Source organism: Hydra vulgaris, chromosome 01 (assembly GCF_038396675.1).
Source record: "Hydra vulgaris chromosome 01, alternate assembly HydraT2T_AEP".
NCBI lineage: Eukaryota > Metazoa > Cnidaria > Hydrozoa > Anthoathecata > Hydridae > Hydra > Hydra vulgaris.
Window position 1 is genome coordinate 29,259,111 of NC_088920.1, and position 20,417 is coordinate 29,279,527.

Below are 20,417 nucleotides of genomic sequence, written 5' to 3' on the forward strand. Positions count from 1 at the left end.
GTGGATAGCCATATCTGGCCGTGGTATGTCCGAGCCATTGTTTCGCACTTCCAAGGCTGTAGCGATCAATTCATCAATCTATATTAATAAATGTTAAGAAAAACAACTTCTTCCATTTATTCACATGTATCATGGAGACTTATTTATTTTGGCCAGATTTAGCAAGTTCTCATTATTCTAAAGATTCTGTCTATTACGTTGATAAAGAATACAATCCCCCAAATGTGCCTCAAGCACGACTAATTGAAAATTTTTGGGGACATTTGGCACAGAAGGTTTACGAGGGAGATTGGCAAGCTTCAACAGAGCAATTTTTGATTGATCGCATTAAACTAAAACTACAAGAATATGATTTAAACTTTTTACAGTCGCATATGAAAGGCGTCAGAGCAAAATTGAGATCAATTGCAGATGGTGGTGTTTTTTCATATAAAAAATAATATTTTTTTATTAAAAGATAAATGCTTTATTTAAAAAAAATATAATAGTAGTTTGTTTTTTTATTTATAAATAAGTTATTGACGTTTTTATTTTGTCCGATAACTTCCGCATCACCCGTTATTAGATGTTTTGCGCAAAAATAAAGATTGTTTTTCGGTTAAAATGTTGCAGCGTGTGCAACAGAGAATTGTTGAAAGTTGGAATAAAAATTTAGGGCAGAAAACGCAACAAAATGACTTGCTGCTTTTTTGGCGGCAGGTCATTTTGTTGCGAAAATTCGGCCATCGTTAAGTGATAGTGCTATTGACAATTTATGTTTTTTAAAAAATTATTTTAAAAATTAATATATATAAAATATAAGGTTATTGAATTTATATTTGTTTTGTTTTGAGAGTCTTAGTTTCTCAAATTGTTTCGTATTTATTTTATTGTTAAAAGTTTTAGTTTTTAATTTGGCATTTTTTTTTGTATTTGTTTCAATTTACACATATATTATAAAAAAAGGTTTGAGGTATTGAGAGTTTGTGATATCAATATATATATATATATATATATATATATATATATATATATATATATATATATATATATATATATATATTTGTGTGTGTGTGTGAGTGAGATACAGCTGAAGATTATACATGAAAGGACTTCTGAGTTAGATAAAAATTTAAAATATTTGTCAAAATTTAACTAATAAATATATTTCACTCATCTTAGTTTGAATAGTTATTCTTTCGTTACCAGGAACTTTTACCCACATATGTATATATATATATATATATATATATATATATATATATATATATATATATATATATATATATATATATATATATATATTATATAGAGTGATAAGTTTGATAATATTAAATACTTCTAAACAGTATATTGAAATATAACATGAAATAATTTTAAATAAATAAGAACAGAGTAGTATAATGCTAAACAATATAATAATATTATTAATATGTAAATTTTAATTTTAAATACCATAAAACAATAATAATGAACAAATGCAAATGTATACATGCTAGCGCAATCATATGAGAGTTAACCATCCAGTGTAAATATTATTTACTTTTATGTGGCTTATGTGGCTAATTTAATAATTTTACTGCAAAATAAATTGTTATTGCTGTTGTTGATTCTTAAATGATGCTGCTGTTTATGATCAAAATGAGAGACAACTTTGATGAACTTGAAAATAAAGAAAAGTTAACCTTGCCAGGTATTGATTATGCAAATATAACGCGAATTTGACTAAAAACAAGAACTTCTAAAGAACTTCATGCCCCATACGTGATATTACCAGTTCAAGGTAATTTTCTTATCAACCGGTTTATAGTAATTATTGATAGGCTAAAGAGAGAACTTTCGGAAACTGGCTATTGACAGAAGGTTTCTAATTTGGTTGATTTTTATTTTAACAGCTTAGGAGATTTTTTTACAGAATTGATGCAATATCACAGTTACGTCATCACAGCTGCGTCATCACAGCTACGTCATCACAGCTACATCATCACAGCTACGTCATCACAGCTACGTCATCACGGCTACGTCAAATTAAAATTTGCATTAAAAATTCAGTTCCCTTATTCTGAACTTGAAGAATCTTTGGTTTATGACAAATTTGCATCTGTTTGATATTTCTCTTCGCATTTTTTTAACACTTGTGATTACAAATTGTTCTGCGGAGCGCTCGTTTTCAAAAGTAAAACAAATTAAAAATGAGCAAAGAACAACCATGCCTCAGGAGAGATTAGACATCAAGCTGAAGAAGAATATCTGACTCGATAGACATCAAGCTGAGCTTAATGTCTATCTAATCAGATATTCTTCACGAAATCGATTTTGATGATATAATAAACGATTTTATCGATAAAAGATATAGGGAAAAAAAAATTTAAGGGCAAACTGTATAACAATGCCGATTTCCTAAACTGCGATATCCTTTATAAGTTGTTTTTGCAAATGTCCTAATTATAAACGTAAAGAAAATTATATATAAAATATGTTTAAAAAAAAAAATGAAATGTGTCTAAAAAAACAATAAATACCAGATTTATCACAAAATTTTTTATTTTTATGAAGAATAGGCTTATCTGCATTGGTAAATATTTACATTAATGAATGTGCGCACTTTGTCACTCAATAATCCTACAATAATAACTGTTTTAATGCAAAATTGGAGCCCTATAAAGTTTTATTGCCTAGGGCCCTATATATATAAACACTGTATGTATATATATATATAAATATATATATATATATATATATATATATATATATATATATATATATAAATATGTATATATAAATATATATATATATATATAAATATATAAATATTTATAAACATATATATATATATATATATATATATATAATATATATATATGCATATATATACATATATATATACATACATATATATATATGTATTGCACACACACACACACACATACACACACACACACACACACACACACACACACACACACACACACACACACACACATATATATTATTAATGTATAATTTACTTTAAAAAATTTACTTAATAGTCGTAAAAGTTGGTCGAGAAATAAAGATACTCCATTTTAAAGTAAAGTTAGTATTTTTCTGATTTTATAGCCCGTTTCCTTCTCTTCAAATAAAATAATACTGTTATTTGTGGACATATTTACATAAATTTGCGTATATTTCAGTATATTTTATATTTCTCTGTATCTATATGAATATTTTCTTTTAGATAAAAAAAAATCAGGTATAGAAAATAGTAAAATAGAAAATAGAAAAAATAGTAGAAAGTAAAGGTTTGGCGGATAATTAAAAACTTTCATGTCTACAATTTAAAAAAAATGTTATTTGTAGACATGAAAGTTTTTGTGTGCATATATGTATATATTTGTTTTTTGTAAATAAATTTTGTTTTTTCTTTATATATTTGTTCTTTTCGATATATATATATGTATATATATATATATATATATATATATATATATATATATATATATATATATATATATATATATATATATATATATATATATATATATATATATATATATATATATATATATATATATATATATTATCAGTTAGAAAAAAGTTTCTCAAAATTGGTTGAAATATAATAATTTGACCCATATGTGTGTGTGCGTGTGTGTATGTGCGTGTGTGTGTGTATGTGCGTGTGTGTGAGTATCTGTGTGTGTATAAACCTATATATATATATATATATATATATATATATATATATATATATATATATATATATATATATATATATATATATATATATATATATATAAGTTTTTTTTTTGTAAATAATTTTTGCTCTCCTACAGTAAGTGTAGGGTAGATTAGGGTAATATGAGCACCCTAAGCGGAAATTGGAATATTTTCATATATAATTATGTTGGATACAAAATTTTTGCGAATAATCAATTTTTAGGGATCTCTATTCATGATTCACTTAGATACTTGGACACCCGAAATTTTTTTTTAAACTCAGAGGTTTTAAAAAAGTAGCAAAAGTGCTCATTTTACCCACACCACTTGGTAATATGAGCACTTTAAATTAGCTCAAAAATATAACATTAATTAAATTAAAAAATACCAACCTGATAGTTAGAAAAAAAAATTTTTATCAAAAAAAAATCTAGTTTTTGGCATAAACTTAAATTTTAAAAAAAGGAGCCTAAAATCTCCTACTGTCTATCGTTAAAAATGATTACAGGTAGTTTCACTAACTGCTTTTAATCATTTACTAAAAGCCAAGATAACATTTGATATTTTTTTTTTTAGGTGCCCCAAGAAGTCCTTACGGTCTTGTCACAGAACACCGCGGAAGTGCATTTAGCCAGGATGTTCACGCCTCCTTCCTTACCGTGACGCGGAAACTTGTCCAGAGCTCGTTTCGAACCTGGATCTCCTGCTTATAAAGCAAGCGCTCTAACCACTGCGCCACGGCCGCACAAAATACTACTCCAGTACAATTTTTATACCTCATATTATTTTTTTATCTTTAGTGTTTTTAATAATTTTGCTCTTTGAATGAGATTAGTTAAATGAGTTAGCCTTTCATTAAAAGATATTAGTTTCATAATTGAACACTATCGTCAAAATGCTCTGGGTTAAGTAGATTTAAAAACCTGGTTTCTATTTTGTTCTTTTTTAATTTTTATTAATTTACTTTTCTATATCTTCGTGCTAATATGGAATCACGTAAATTTTCAAATATATGTTTAACCATCGTCCCTATCGGTAATAATTATTTTTAATTATTTTAATATGGTTTTCTTTACAATAGGCTATGCTTGGCTCCTCGGTCCTGTAGATGGCGGCTGATATAACTGATTTTGAAAAGTGCTTTCACCGTTAATTGTTTTTTAAGAAAAATTTGTTTTACAAAGGGCTTTTTTTTTTATATATATTTATTTTTGTTATATTTTTAACTTCATATCATGTAAATAAATTTGTTTAAAAAAAAAAGTAAACACAAGTTTAAATATACTTTTTACAACTGTTTTATATGGTTTTAACATCTGTTTTATAATCTTTTCAACCCATTATGCTGGGCGAATAAAAAAAGCAACTCCTTTTACTCAGCGCTTTTAGACTAATTGCTCACCTTTATACATCTATCGATTTTGCTCAAATTTGTATTCACGTAAAGCGTAACAATTACTTCAAAAATGTCGAGCAATTGCGTTCTTGAATAAAAGAATTTCTTTTCATACAAGTTGACAAGTTATATATTAATAAGTTATAATAACATACATGTTAAGGTATAATTTTTATGAATATTTATTTTTTAAGCTTCACTCATCACTTTTAGCAAAATAAAGAAAAGTTTAAAAAAAGTTAGAAACTACTCAGCTAAAAGCAAAATTAAAAGGTAGGAAAAGGAAAATATATTCCGGATATTTTACCTAAACAATTTTTCGCAATTTTAAAATAAGACTTGGATGATCTATGCATATAGCTCAAGTCATACTTTAACAAAACGATTTTGTTGTGAATTGCGCATTTAATGTTCGAACGTTGCGAAATAAATGGTTGACTGTATCTTAAATCAAGCTATCAGTTTTGTTTAACTAAGAAGCCAAGAAAAATAAAAGTAAGCAGGACTAAAAAAGTGTTAATAAATTTATATCTCATTAGAGGAAACAAATAAAAATTGAATTGTTTTTAATAATCTATTTACTAAAAACCCGTATTACGGGTTGCCTACTGCTAGTAATAATTAAAATGATAAAAATATTCCTATTAAAACGTTTTTTGGACAATTTTTAAACGTTTTACTAATACAATCAGCGCTAAAGCGACCATTAAACGTTTACTAAACGTTTAACCAACGTTCTTGTGTCCACTGGGATATATTAATATAATATATATATATATATATATATATATATATATATATATATATATATATATATATATATATATATATATATATATATATAGATTATAAATTTATATAATCACTCATATGTACATAATTATGCTGTGTAAGCTGACCCTGAATCGTATAATTTGCTGGCAGACTTTAAGACAGCGGCCACTCCATTGTCTTAGGCTGACACAAGACATAAATTTGACAAATAATTGGAACTGATTGTGACAGCGTGTGATGCATTGCAATTCTGATAAGACAATGATCGTGAGCAAAAGCTTTCGACGATTGCATTGATTGCTAGAAAGTTGTTGGGTATTCCTGTTACAAGTACTGCCAGTGAAAAAGTGTTTTAAGCGTGTGGACGACATATTATTGCAGGGCTTGCCTAAACCCAGAAACATTAGAAATGCTGATATTTCTCAAGTATAACCTGCAGCCCTGACTACTAGACTGACAGTAGGCTACTTAAGCACCGTTAATTGTATTTAGAAAGTTACTGCTTTTATATTTTCATTTCAACTGCAGCATTTTGATTTTTAAACTTTTGAAGTTGCAGTAGTTTAAGCATTACAAAATATTTCTCAAATATTTTGCAATGTTTTAACTATTTAATATTTCTTTAATTTATTTAAGTTTTATCATTGTGAATGCAAATAATAAAACTAATAAAAAAAAATTTGTTGATAGCGAACCAAACCCGAACTTTATTTGTTACTAAACGGAACCGAACCCGAAAAAACCAAATCGAATTCGAACATTAAATATAACCGAAACCGAAATGACAAAACCAAATCGAATTCGAACATTAAATATAATCGCACTTAACCGGACCCAAACTTTGAAAGAAGGGTTTGATTTCCATCTCTAATTAATTTGTGTCGAATAAAACGCATCTAAAAGGCATAAGATAGACGTCTGTTTAGCACTTGTTCTCAACGTAAATTTAGACATCTTTTAGACCTGTTTTTCTAGATGCATATTAGATGCATTTGATATTTTTGCTTCCTGGGTATATAGTTTAATCAGGAGTAGTTATTTATTGTTTTTAACTGTTCCGCTCTTAAAAACTTTATGAACAAAAACATGAGATGCAATATATTTCAAATAATCAATCTGTCCCTCTCTCTCTCTCTCTCTCTCTCTCTCTCTCTCTCTCTCTCTCTCTCTCTCTCTCTCTCTCTGTATATATATATCTTATACTGCAGTATAAGATAAAATCTTATCTGCAGTATAATATATATACATTTTTAGATATTTGAAAATATTATTAGGCGCTTCATAAGGAGTTTCAGACTCATAAGAAGCATTAAGATCATGATTCAAATCAGTACAAATATTAATAACTTCATCTTTTGTCATTATAAAATCCAACATATATTTATTCAGGCAACGATGCGTCATTCGATTTTGTTCACTTCTCGTCAGTTGATCTGTTTGCTGATGATACAAATCACTTGCTCATTAAAAAGTTGTATCATTCTTTATTTAAAAATGTAAATTCGGATATAAAAGGTATAGTTCACTGGTAAATGCTAACTTATGTCTTAACACCGAAAAAACTCCTTAAATAAAAATTTACCATCTTTCATTACAAACTTGTTCACAGAAAGTAGACTAAAACAATAGAAATGTACTAGTAGACTAGTGCATTCCTACTCAAATAGAAATATATACAATGGAAAACTAAATGTACCATCATCTAAAACTCAGAGATATAGTAAACATTCAATTGTTTATCAATAAGTCTGTGAATGGAACAGGAGCCTAGTATGCATTTTGAATGAGTCAAAAAAACTACATCCTAAAACACCTTTTCTCCATCTTAAACAAAATCAGTTAAAAAAAACTCTGAAAAAATTATATTTTAACTTTTAGACATTATTATCCTTATTATTAAAATATTCTTTTAATTTTCATTTCGTTATTACTTTAATTATCATCAGCACTTTTTGTTTGTTTATTATTTTTTCTTTTTTTAACATTATAATCTGAAAATTATGATTTCTACATGTTTATTTTTAATGTATTTTTTATGTGCTTTAATCAATGTGTTTGTGGTCCATGTGTTTCAATGTATATCTTTGTTTATTATTATTTTTAATATATTTAAAAAGTGGTGTCACTCCTTTGATCAGATTTCTGTATGAGTGACACCATCCTAATAAATCATCAACTTATTATTATAAATAACTTTATGCTTATAAATACCATTATAATATCTTAATATAATTGCTACAGAAAACGTTTAACGTTTACCTTCAGGGTTGTTATTTATCAAATATGTCTGAGGCATATTTTCTGCCGACATAAAATATGTCCCCCATATTTTCTGTCGACATATTTTGACATAATTTTATGTTTGAATTATTTTCTGCCGACATAAAATATGTCCCATATATTATCTATCGACATACTTTGATATAATTTTATGTCTGAATTATTTTCTGCTGACACAAAATATGTCCCACATATTTTCTATCAACATATTTTGACATAATTTTATGTCTGAATTATTTTCTACTGACATAAAATATGTCAGACATATTTTCCATCGACATGTTTTGACATAATTGTATGTCTGACATATTTGCTGCTTGATATTATTGAAGAAAAAATCAATCTAACAAACTTATTGCGCATTTCAGCTTAATTTAAAGAGTCAATTGAAAATAGTTTAACAAATTTTTTGCTTTTTAGCAATCAATTATGCTTCATAAAACTTTTATTTTAAACCCTATAAGCAAACATCAGTTGTTTCACAAAGGTCTTTTTCTGCCCTTTTTAGCGATGTATCATTTGATAGTATTGACAAATATTGACTAGTATTGATGCATCATTTGATAGTATTTGATAGTATTGATTATTATTGATTAGTATTGGCGATTTCCCTTATTAGAATGTAAAAACCATCTCAAGCGGTATTAGTATGACTAAACTTAAAACAATTCTTTTGATTAAAACAATTAAAAAAAAAAAACATTTAAAGTTATTTTTAATTAATAGCTGATCCTGAAAAAGATTTCATTATGAAAATTGAATTCAAAAGATTTTATGAAAAAAACGGTTCACAGAATTTCAAAATTTTCGTGCCAAACTAAATTTATTAATGCTGAAGAATTTGAAATACTTCGCAAAAATTATATTCAGCTCATTAAATTCATATTAAGTTTTCGAAGAAGGTAATCTTTAAGGTTACTTAATTTGCCTTTTTTGCACATTTTACATTTTCTTTATTAATTTCAAATTGACTTTTCATTTGTTCATTCAATAAATTATTCTCCATTTTTGACTTTAAATTGTAAGGAAAACAAAAAAAATAATTATTTCAATATATATTTTACTCAAAACATTTTATGCAAGTTATGGCTATTAATTATGCAGTTATAATGCATTTGTCAATTATTTTATTGTTAAATAAATCATAACTATTGTAACTATAAGTATATTGTTTGTAATTAGTTATAAGTTATTACTGGTAAGTCTTCTTAATATGAATTTAATGAGCTGAATATAATTTTTGCGAAGTATTTCAAATTCTTCAGCATTAATAAATTTAGTTTGGCACAAAAATTTTAAAATTCTCTGAACCGTTTTTTTGATAAAATCTTTTGAATTCAATTTTTCATAATGAAATCATTTTCAGGATCAACTATTAATTAAAAAAAACTGAAAATGTTTTTTTTTTTATCATTTTAGTCAAAAGAATAATTTCAAGTTTAGTCATATTAATAAAAACTACTTTCAGTAATAAAAACTAAGCTTGAAATGGTGTTTACATTCTAATAAGGGAAATCGCCAATACTTATCAATACTAATCAATGCTATCTAATATTATCAAATGATGCATCAATACTAGTCAATATTAGTCAACACTATCAAATGATACATCGCTAAAAAGGGCAGAAAAAGACCTTTATTTGCTTATAGGGTTTAAAATAAAAGTTTTATGAAGCATACTTGATTGCAAAAAAGCAACAAACTTGTTTAACTATTTTCACTTGACTCTTTAAACTAAACTGAAATGCGCAATAAATTTGTTAGATTGATTTTTTCTTCAAGAATATCAAGCAGCAAATATGTCAGACATACAATTATGTTAAAATATGTCGATAGATAATATGTCTGACATATTTTATATCAGTAGAAAATAATTCAGACATAAAATTATGTCAAAATATGTCAATGGAAAATATGTCTGACATACAATTATGTTAAAATATGTCGATAGATAATATGTCTGACATATTTTATATCAGTAGAAAATAATTCAGACATAAAATTATGTCAAAATATGTCGATAGAAAATATGTGGGATATAATTTATGTCGGCAGAAAATATGTCTGAAAATACGTCGACAGATCTGCCAGACATATTATGTCGTAACAACCCTGTTTACCTTTTAACCTTTAACGTCGTTTCATTAGTTACTAGGCTTTGAAAGAGTGCGTTCTCCAAATGCACGTGGTCATTAGAGAAAGATCTCTTAAGCGAGTTAAAACTTTTTTTCTTTTGTAATTTAATTATTATAATTTTAAGATTTATTAGTTTAGAAATATTACATAAAGAATCATATTAAGATAAATAATCATCGTTTAAGGTCATACTATAATTGAAGTAAGTATAGAAAATAGTTATATATATATTTTTATATAACATTTTTATTAGATATAGAGTAGAAAGGATCATTCCTATTATTTATTTTGTGCCAACACTGACATTGCATGTCACATGTTATTGTATGTAAAGGTTAAATTTTGTTATGAGATTACAGTTCTTATGAAAAAAAAATAATGAAGGCAAAGAGTATTGTTTATATATATATTTATTTTGTTTACTTTGAATCTTTTTAAATAGGATGAGTTATTTCCCGAGATGACTCCCGATTTTGATTGGTTTAAAACTTATTATTTCGTTGAGTCCGAAACAAGTTCTTTTCGTTTGCCGTTTCGCGAGACGAGTATTGGCAGCGAATTTGTATTGTATATGATATATTACGAATATATATTGAGTAATTGTAATGAATTTTTTTATCAATTGCAATAGAATCTCAGGAAATAGCTTCCAAACACTATATTAGCTATATCCTGAGGTGACTCTGTTGCGATTGGATAAAAAAAAGTTTTTTTGCAGCCCTCTACTTTGGTTTTTGATTATCTGTTTTTTTTATTAGTTATTATTAAATTTAAAATAAACTTTAATTACCTTATTTATGAGTGTAAAAAGTACTTTTTATATAAAAGTTTAGTTACAAAGTACTTTGCAACTACAAAGAAACTTTGTATCACTCATAAATACCTAAATATTTCAGATGGTTTATAAAAATAATATCACTAAACTAAATACATATCACTCATTGTAAACAGAAATATTTATTTTAAAAAACTTCAGTTTTTAAATTTAATTTTTCTTGGTAATATAAAAAATATTTTCTATATATATATAGATATATATATATATATATATATATATATATATATATATATATATATATATATATATATAATGTATATACACACGTACATCCTTGGGGTCGCGATCGCGTCACAAAACGTGTTACCATCTTTGTAGGAGGAAAACATTGAGCAAAACGCGTTATTAGCGTGTTTTGTTTTATGCCTAAACCCGTCTCTAAAATAAAAAAAACACCAAGTCAAGTTTTTAAAAATGCCTAAGAGTTGCTGTGCTTTTGGATGTTCAAGCAATATTAAAACTTCTCCAGAGCTAAAATATTATTTAATACCAAATGATCAATTACGTCGTAAACTTTGGATTGAAGCAATTAATCGTAATGATATTGACAAAAAAGGGAATATTAAAAACAAGCTATGGTCACCAAAGTCAAGATTCATGTCTGTTCGAAATATTTTATTTCTGGTATGCTTGAAACAACTTATATAATAATAATATATATATATATAATATATATATATATATATATATATATATATATATATATATATATATATATATATATATATATATATATATATATATATATATATATAATATATATATATATATATATATATGTTAGTAAAGGCTAAAAATTATAAATTATTTCTCTTAGGGGAAAAGAAAAATGTATTAAATGATCCAGATTACATTCCTACATTGTTTTCAGCGTTCAATAAACCTGAAATACAATATTCGTCTAATAAAAAGCAGAAAATTGTTTCTTGCCTTTCAGTGGATTCAATATCAAAATGCTCCTCAATGGAAGTTAATGAAATACCACTTGTTTCCTTGTCATCTTCAACTAATTTTGTAAAATTTCAATTAATGGAGAGTGAGCGTGTAAGTATTTATGCTGAAACGGATAGTATACGAGCTGAAATTAAAATATTAAATGACAGACAACAATCAAATTACATTTCTTCCTGTTCCTCCCAGGCCTTGAGAGCGAACCCTTAAAGTTGTATTATGTTGACTAGTCTTAAACTTGAAGTTTTTATACATTTAACGGACTATCTTTGCAAAGGTTATGAAAATGATTAACTAACAAGCAAAGAAAATATGGAGGACCAAATAATATTAACTATTGTTAAGCTGCGCCATAATATTACTTTTAAAATGTTAGCTCATATATGTAATATTTGCAAAACTTCAGCTATAAAATATTTTTGGAAGTGGTTAGATGTGATGGCAGAGAAATTATTATTTTTAATTAGAATGGAGTGCAGGGAGCATACTTTTGATACAATCCCACCAGTATTTAAGTCAAAGTTTCCTAGATTAACTTGTGTTATTGAATGTTTTGAGATATATATTGAATCACCTGGGCCATTTTTGGCAAAAGCTCAATGTTACAGCAACTATAAAAAACACAGGTATTTATTTCATGTACACTATTAGGTGTTATCAATTTTGTTTCAAAATGTTGGGGTGGAAGAGCTTCCGACAATCAGATTATCAGTGAATCAAATTTTACATCTTTGAAATACCATTGTCCGGGTGATCAAATTTTAGCTGATAGAGGTTTTACCCTACAAGATGATTTTGCTGCAAATTCTAGTTCTGAGCTTTTAATTCCAGCATTCACAAGGAATAAATTACAACTCTCTGCAGATGAGGTTGAAACATCTAGGAAAGTAGCATCAGTTAGAATTCATATTGAGAGAGTATTTAGACATAAAAAATCGATATACTATCTTAAAAGGTGTTTTGCCAATTCGAACTGTAAAAAATATAAAAGAGGAAGCATTATGTTTAATTCAAGCAAGCTGTGATAATGTTGTCATGGTTTGTGCTGCTCTTACTAATTTGGGTGAAAGTATAGTATTTAAATAATGTATGCATTTGTAACTATTATTTTAGATATACAGTATTGGACAAAACATTTGCAACCAACTTCGAACAATGCTAAAAAGTGTTCCTAATTTTACATGTCATAAAAACGAAACGAACTATACTACCACAACAAACAGTTCAGGAGTCTGGAGTCATAGCATGCCATGACATGAGCAATCAGCTGATAGGTGACAGCACACAGGCAGAATTTCGTTGACAAGTGCCATTTTGCAGCGGACAAAACAAGTGCAACTTTTTTGGTTTGTTTCATTTTCTTAAGTCTGGTCCGTGTCAACGTCACGGAAGTTTTTTAATAATTAAAAGAAGTATCCAGAAGTTTCCAGAAACATGCAGAAGCTTCCAGAAGTTTCCAGAAGAAGCATCTGGAAGCATCCAGTAGCATCCAGAAATATCCAGAAACATTCAGAAGCATCCAGACGCATCCAGAAGCTTCCAGAAGCATTAAAAAGAAGCATCTAGAATCTTTCAGAACAGGTTCACACAGGTTCATTTTACTATATAAGAGACATGTAAATCGACATGTAATTCAGTCAGTATATGGAAGTCAATCAGTCAGTATTATCAAGACAGTTTATAGAAGTGAGTTTTATCAAAGTGTTTTATCGAAGAACATCAATACAAGAAGTGAAATACAACAAGTGTTTCATTACATCAATACAGTCCACATCCAACCAAGACGTTGTGTTCCACAGAGCATTATTGTATCATCGCAAGGTAAATGTAACACGGTAAGCCTTGAGAAGCGTGATTATTTATTTTTATGACTTCAAGTGCAAAAATGGCTCCCGACAGTCTTGGATTGGAACTAAGAAAGAAAATTATTGGCGATTACGTAAGTGGAATATCACAAAAAAGTATTTGTGATAATTATCGCGTGAAAAAATGGACCGTATTAAGACTATGTTCCAAATATCGTTCTACGGGGAAGTTGGCAGCAGATAACAAAGGTGGAAGACCGCGTTCCACCACTTCTAGAGAGGATTCTATGATCGTCAGATCCGTCAAGAAGGATCCCTGGATATCATCAGTCGAGATACAAAAGCAATTAGAGCTGCCTGTATCGGACCGAACAATCAGACGACGTGCTGTTGAAGCCGGATTGTTTTCTCGACGCCCTGCAAAGAAACCGCTAATTTCACTAAAAAACCAGAAGAAAAGACTCCTGTTTGCTACATCTCATATTTACTGGAATGTGCAGAAATGGCGAACTGTCCTGTTCAGTGATGAATCAAAGTTCAACATCATTGGGAGCGATGGCATTAGCCGTGTACGTCGACCGGCCGGAAAACGCCTCGATTTACGTTACTGCCATAAGACCGTGAAGCATGGTGGAGGCAATGTAATGGTCTGGGGGTGTTTTTCTGCTAACGGTCTAGGTCCAATACATCGAAACGATGGAATAATGGACCGTTTCATGTATAAAAATATCCTGAAAGATGTTATGTTACCTCATGCTGAATGGAATATGCCAATAAAATGGGTTTTTCAGCAAGACAACGATCCGAAACACACTGCAAAAGTAGTCAAACAGTGGTTTCAAGACAACCACCTATCGGTGATGGATTGGCCGGCTCAATCTCCGGATTTCAACCCTATCGAGAACCTGTGGGAGATTGTCAACCGCAGAATTAATCGTGAAGGTGTTCGTAATAAGGATCAACTGTTTGAAGAAATCCAAAAGGCCTGCGCAGCGATTCCACAAAGTTTCATTGATCACCTGATCGAATCTATGCCTCGAAGATGCAAGGCTGTAATCGACAACAAAGGATTCGCCACGAAATATTGATAGCGAAATACAGCTTGGTCAACATTTTGTCGAGTTGCACTGGTTTTGTCCAGAAGGAAATCAACTTTTTTAAATACTTTTGATTAATTTATTAATTTTCGTGTGCAAATAATGAAATAATGAACTTTGTGATGAATAAAACTTGAAGAACTTTTTCTCTAAACAGTTACATAGTTATCTCTCTAAATTGAAAAAATGCAGCACTTTTATATAAAGAAACTAAATTAGCATTATTTGCTTGCACTCGTTTTGTCCGATACTGTATATATATATATATATATATATATATATATATATATATATATATATATATATATATATATATATATATATATATATATATATATATATATATATATATATATATATATATGGCTAATAATAGATGAAGAATTTATTTGTGTAAACTCTAATAGGCGAAAATAATTGTTGTCCAAATGAAAGAGATAGAGCTAGGCAAGATAAAATTAGTCATTGTTGAAATGTAAAAAATGCTGTTCGGCAAGCAGAAAACTTATTTGCCAGAATTCAGTGTTAAGCAGTGTTGATGTTTGTTTATTTGATTTTAAACACTTAAGAACAATACTAAGAATGATAATTTTACAATTTATAGTAACAATTGATGACAGTTTTAAATTAAAATGATTTTAAATTTTTTTATAAATTCAAACATAGTTATGTTCTTTTTTTTAGTTGCCTTTGTCATCGCTGGATTAGTTTGCTTACTGTTGAATCATGGTTATAATTTTGTAAATTTAATGATATGAAATTTACTCTATTAGTCATTAGTCAACAGTTAGAGAGAACATTAAATAATAAAGGTAAAAATAATTTTGTTTACTGGTAACTTAATAAAACCAGTTAATATTATTTATTGCGTGCCTTTTTTACTTTTTTTAATATGCTGCTTTAGAAACTCTTTCTCTACCTCTCTCTCTCTCTCTCTCTCTCTCTCTCTCTCTCTCTCTCTCTCTCTCTCTCTCTCTCTCTCTCTCTCTCTCTCTCTCTCTCTCTCTCTTAGATGAGAGTTAAATTAGAATTAGTACAGGGAGCATCAATAAAACATGTAATTACTGAGCTCCTACGCATTTCTTAATACCGCGATTGATAATGACCATGTATATAAAATATTTTACGAGTTGCTTGCTATTTTATGATATAATTGTTCAATATTGTAATAAATAAAATCTTTTTAGTTCAAGTATTTTAGTTGATAAAATATCTTATTAATTTGTGGTGTTATTTGGCAGTGTTTTACGTTAAGTTGTCTAGCCTTTTTATAATCTTTTCTTTTTAAATTATTTTGGAGAGATATAGTAATGTCTGTAATGTGTGCTTACAAATATCTTATGCTATGCGCTATTGTTTCTGTGTTTTGTGTTGATAGAGCTGGGCTGTTATAGCTATTTTATTTAATTCTTTATATTTTCTGTTATATTATTATCCTAATTCTACTCACAATAAAATGCAAATGATACTTTTGTAATTAAAAATTGTAATTATTTTTCATTTCTTTTTTTAGGTGTTGGCAAGCTTTACTCAAACTTTCCTTTTATGGTACCTGCTGTGTGTAACAGATTTAAAAAAAAACTTAACTGATATTGATGTAGTCTTTTTGTCACGCAATTTTTGATTTTAAATACCATAATATTTTAAATTTTCTTGAATAAAAAAAAAAAACGAAAAAAAAAAGCAATTCTGCGTCACTATTTGAATACCCCTCCCCTTGTAACAAATTGTCACAAATTGCGAAGCCTTCCCCAGTATTATCGCGTGACGTAATTTATATACGACCCCTAACATTACTTAAAACATTAGTGAAAACTATTAGGAAACAAAGTTATATAAATAATTACTTCTTCTTGTGAAATTAAACTATACTAATACGTAAAAAAAATTTTTATTCAGTAACATATATGATTTAAAACGTAGAGAAGTGTAATACTTAAACAAAAATACTTAAGTAAAAGTTTTTAGTGTTGCGAAGGTAAAATTTACCGGAAAATTTACCACCTGCTAAATTTTGAAATTTTTTTTCGCTTATTTCTATTTTCTTTAAAAAAAACAATTTTTTTTGAAAAAAATTTACGTTCTCCGAATTAAAATTTACCGGTAAATTTTGAATCAAATTTTAACGGAAAATTTACATCAATAATACATTTTAAAAAAATACAACATTTTCGAAAAAACTACTCAATTACACAGTAACGCGAGTTAATGTAATTCGATACTTTCCGCCTCTGTATAAAAGAATATTTTATACAGATTGTTGCGCTTTAGCATGTCTGTTAATGACATGTTAATATTTAATCCGCTGTAAATTTTGAAATATCGTACTCTCTATAAGCTGCTTTGAAATTTATTTTTATAAGTTAAAACCTGTTGCTTTCAATAAGCTTTTATTTTTGGGTTTAAAACATAATTGTGTTATTTTTGTCTTGAGGTAATATAATTGAATTGACAAAACCATTTCAAAAATTTATTTTTTATAAAACTAGTGTTGTTACGACTTTCAAATAATTCGACTGTCGATTAAATCGACTAACATTTTTTCTAAAGTCGAATAAAATTGACTAATACAATTCTGAAATCGACTAAAAATCGATTTAGTCGAAGTATGCGAGTAATTATTTTTTTGAAACAAATTGTAATTTAGTATCATCTCACTTAAATAATAATGGAGGAGAAAAGGGTCGCTTCGACAACGAAACAATCTATTTCTAGACCCCAATAATTTAGGTACCACCTTAAATGCTTACTTCATATCAAAAAAGTCATTACAATCATATTTACAATGTAATTTTACAGATAAATGACATTTTAATTTTTTTTCACAACTTAATTTTGTCCAGGGCCTTGGAGCGGCCTTTCATGAAAGTATTTATGAAAATCGCAAGCATTGAGAAAACAAAAGAAAAAAAAATCAATGAAGTACATAATCAAAAGTTTAACTAGTTAAAAATAATGCTAACATGCTATGAATTAGAAAAACTTTAAGGAAAATATAAATTGTACACATGTGCTAACAGAAAATAAAGCGTCAAAAGACTTTTTTAAAAGTATAAAAATTTATTTATTGAAATAAAACAAATAATAATTATTATAATACCTTAATAATTATTTACTTACTAACTATTATAATACCTTAATAATATACAAAACATAAAATAAAAAAATTGTCTTTTAAAATTACCTCTGATATATAAGGAATGGGAATGAAAATGTCATTAATTAGAAATATAAAGATAAGCATTTGTATATTAAATGTATAATTATTTATATTAAAAAAATGCTCATTTTTAATGTGCAAATGGATTAAGTTGTCCAGAACCACCCTCCAAACATGTGTCCGATACCACCTGATCATACCTCATTCACAAATACTAGTTAAAAAACCAGTAAATTAAAGCATTAAACGAATATTTTTTTAAATGAATATAATCTTTGATTAATAAAAACTAATTAGTTTACATAAAATTAGATGTATTAATGTGAATCAAATATGATGATATATTGCTCTTCTCGTGGTGGGAAACAATATCTTGCACTCCCAGCCAATCGCTTCAGCATATTATATTTTACATATGCCATACTTTCACTCAAAAATGTTTTTATAGTATTTAAAATCACATAGCTTCTTTAGTTTAAGCTGTACATCAAGTGCCCGGAGTTACCTGTCGCCCGGGGCTACCCGACTTTGCTCTACTAGTACATGCTCTAGTTATTAAATGAACAAGCAAAAATTGAAGATTGAAAGAAATTGAAGCATGAAAAGTTAATTGAATGAAAAGATATAAAGATTTTTATTCGGCTAAATCGAATTTTAGTCGACTGGTAGGAAGTCTATAGTTGATCAAATCGACTATTCGGTTTTTCAAAGTCGACTAATTTCGACTTTTGACTAATCGACTTTTAGTCGATTTAGTCGAAGTCGATAACAAAACTAAATAAAACCCTTTCATAAATTTAAGAAATATTTTGTTCCTCTACAATTAAATATATATTTTTTTAAGATTAATATAGACAGGGGTTTAGATTTTAGAGTAATGTATCAAAATGCGTTTATTTTCGATTATATTGACACATAATTTTCTAGCAGTTTTTTTTTTAAGTTTGTAAATATCTCATTTACTTACATTTTCACAAAAAGTTTTAATTTTTCGAGTTTTTACTACTTAGAACTTTTATCTGAAGGCTAATGATATAAACATCCTCAACTTTTCTAAGTTTTACTGATTTATAAAAACAGGATTCATTTCCTTTTTTTTAAACTTACTTTGTTGACAGGTCTTTCATATTTAATTTTGTAATTGCATACCATTATAAAAATAAATGTATTTTTATTTGTCAATAAATTAGTTATGTGGCGTGCATTACATCCTTACCTGCCCCATAAAAACTGAATAATACTACGTCGTCTCTTATTCTAATAAAAATGTCGCAATAACTTCGTTCAAATGTTACGTTTCATAGTTGAATTTTTATGTTTATAATAGTTAGTAATAATAGCTACATCGTAATTTGGTTGCGTGGAAACACTTTGTTAGTTATTAAGGTGCTATAGTATTTTCTAGTATCCATATTGTTCTTGAACTGATTGGTCGAATTGGATATTCACAATGTGGTCAAGCTTCTTGACTAAATTGTGAAAAAAAAAAAAATACGCCTTTGATTATAGTTTGTTATTAGTTCTCTTCTTAGTTTGCATTGATGATTAGCTCTCGGTTGGCTTTGCAGAGAAACGCACAACTAGAGGAAAAAAAACACAACCAGAGTTGGCTTTGCAGAGAAACGCTTCAAGTCATTGCAAAACATACCTTTTTACCTAAAATGATTTAAAAAAAACAATTATAATATTGGTCATTAAAACAATTACAATTACAAAAAACAATTACAGGTATATTTTATTATATTTTAAACTAGCGAAGAAAATTTCCCGTAAATTTTGGGAAATGCTTATCACTATTTTAAACTGAAAAATTCAATCAATTCGTAAGAAGAATCAATTGAGAATCAATCAAAAAGTCATTAAATTAGTTTTCGCGCTTTTTTATTGTTTTCCTATTTTCTATATTTATTTTTAATGATGAGAGCAGATTGCAGTGGTTAATAAATCGATGGAGTCTGTTTATGATTTGTGAGCAAGCAAAATTACTAGCAATTAAAATTGCTTAGCTCATTACGAAACTTTACGAAACTAAGTTTTGATCCTTCAAGTTTAAAGGATCTTTTATCTGCTGAAGTTGTAATTGGCTTTACTGTTTTCCGAAGAGACTTAGTTGGGCATTTGGATAAAATTTATAAAAAATTTTTTTCCGCCTTTACTTTCGAACTGTATAAATATTTCTGTATATATTGTCTCTAAATATTCTGTTTATAAAGACTCCAATAAATCTTTCTGTAAATACTTTTAATATTCCAAATAAATATTTCTGTGGAAATCTTAGTAAAATAACATATATTTATATAAC

General features: G+C 27.6%; 1 protein-coding gene across 2 annotated transcripts in view; it reads right to left on the minus strand.

Annotated features, from left to right (window-relative positions):
• Positions 1 to 19,273: 19,273 nt before the first annotated feature.
• Positions 19,274 to 20,417, minus strand: part of LOC124810307 (nicolin-1) — a 37,429-nt gene continuing 36,285 nt past the window's right edge. For both annotated transcript variants that reach the window (XM_065787856.1, XM_065787857.1), the window contains exon 6: positions 19,274 to 19,771. The gene's annotated coding sequence lies outside the window, so the exon portion shown is untranslated. The remainder of the gene's footprint in view (positions 19,772 to 20,417) is intronic.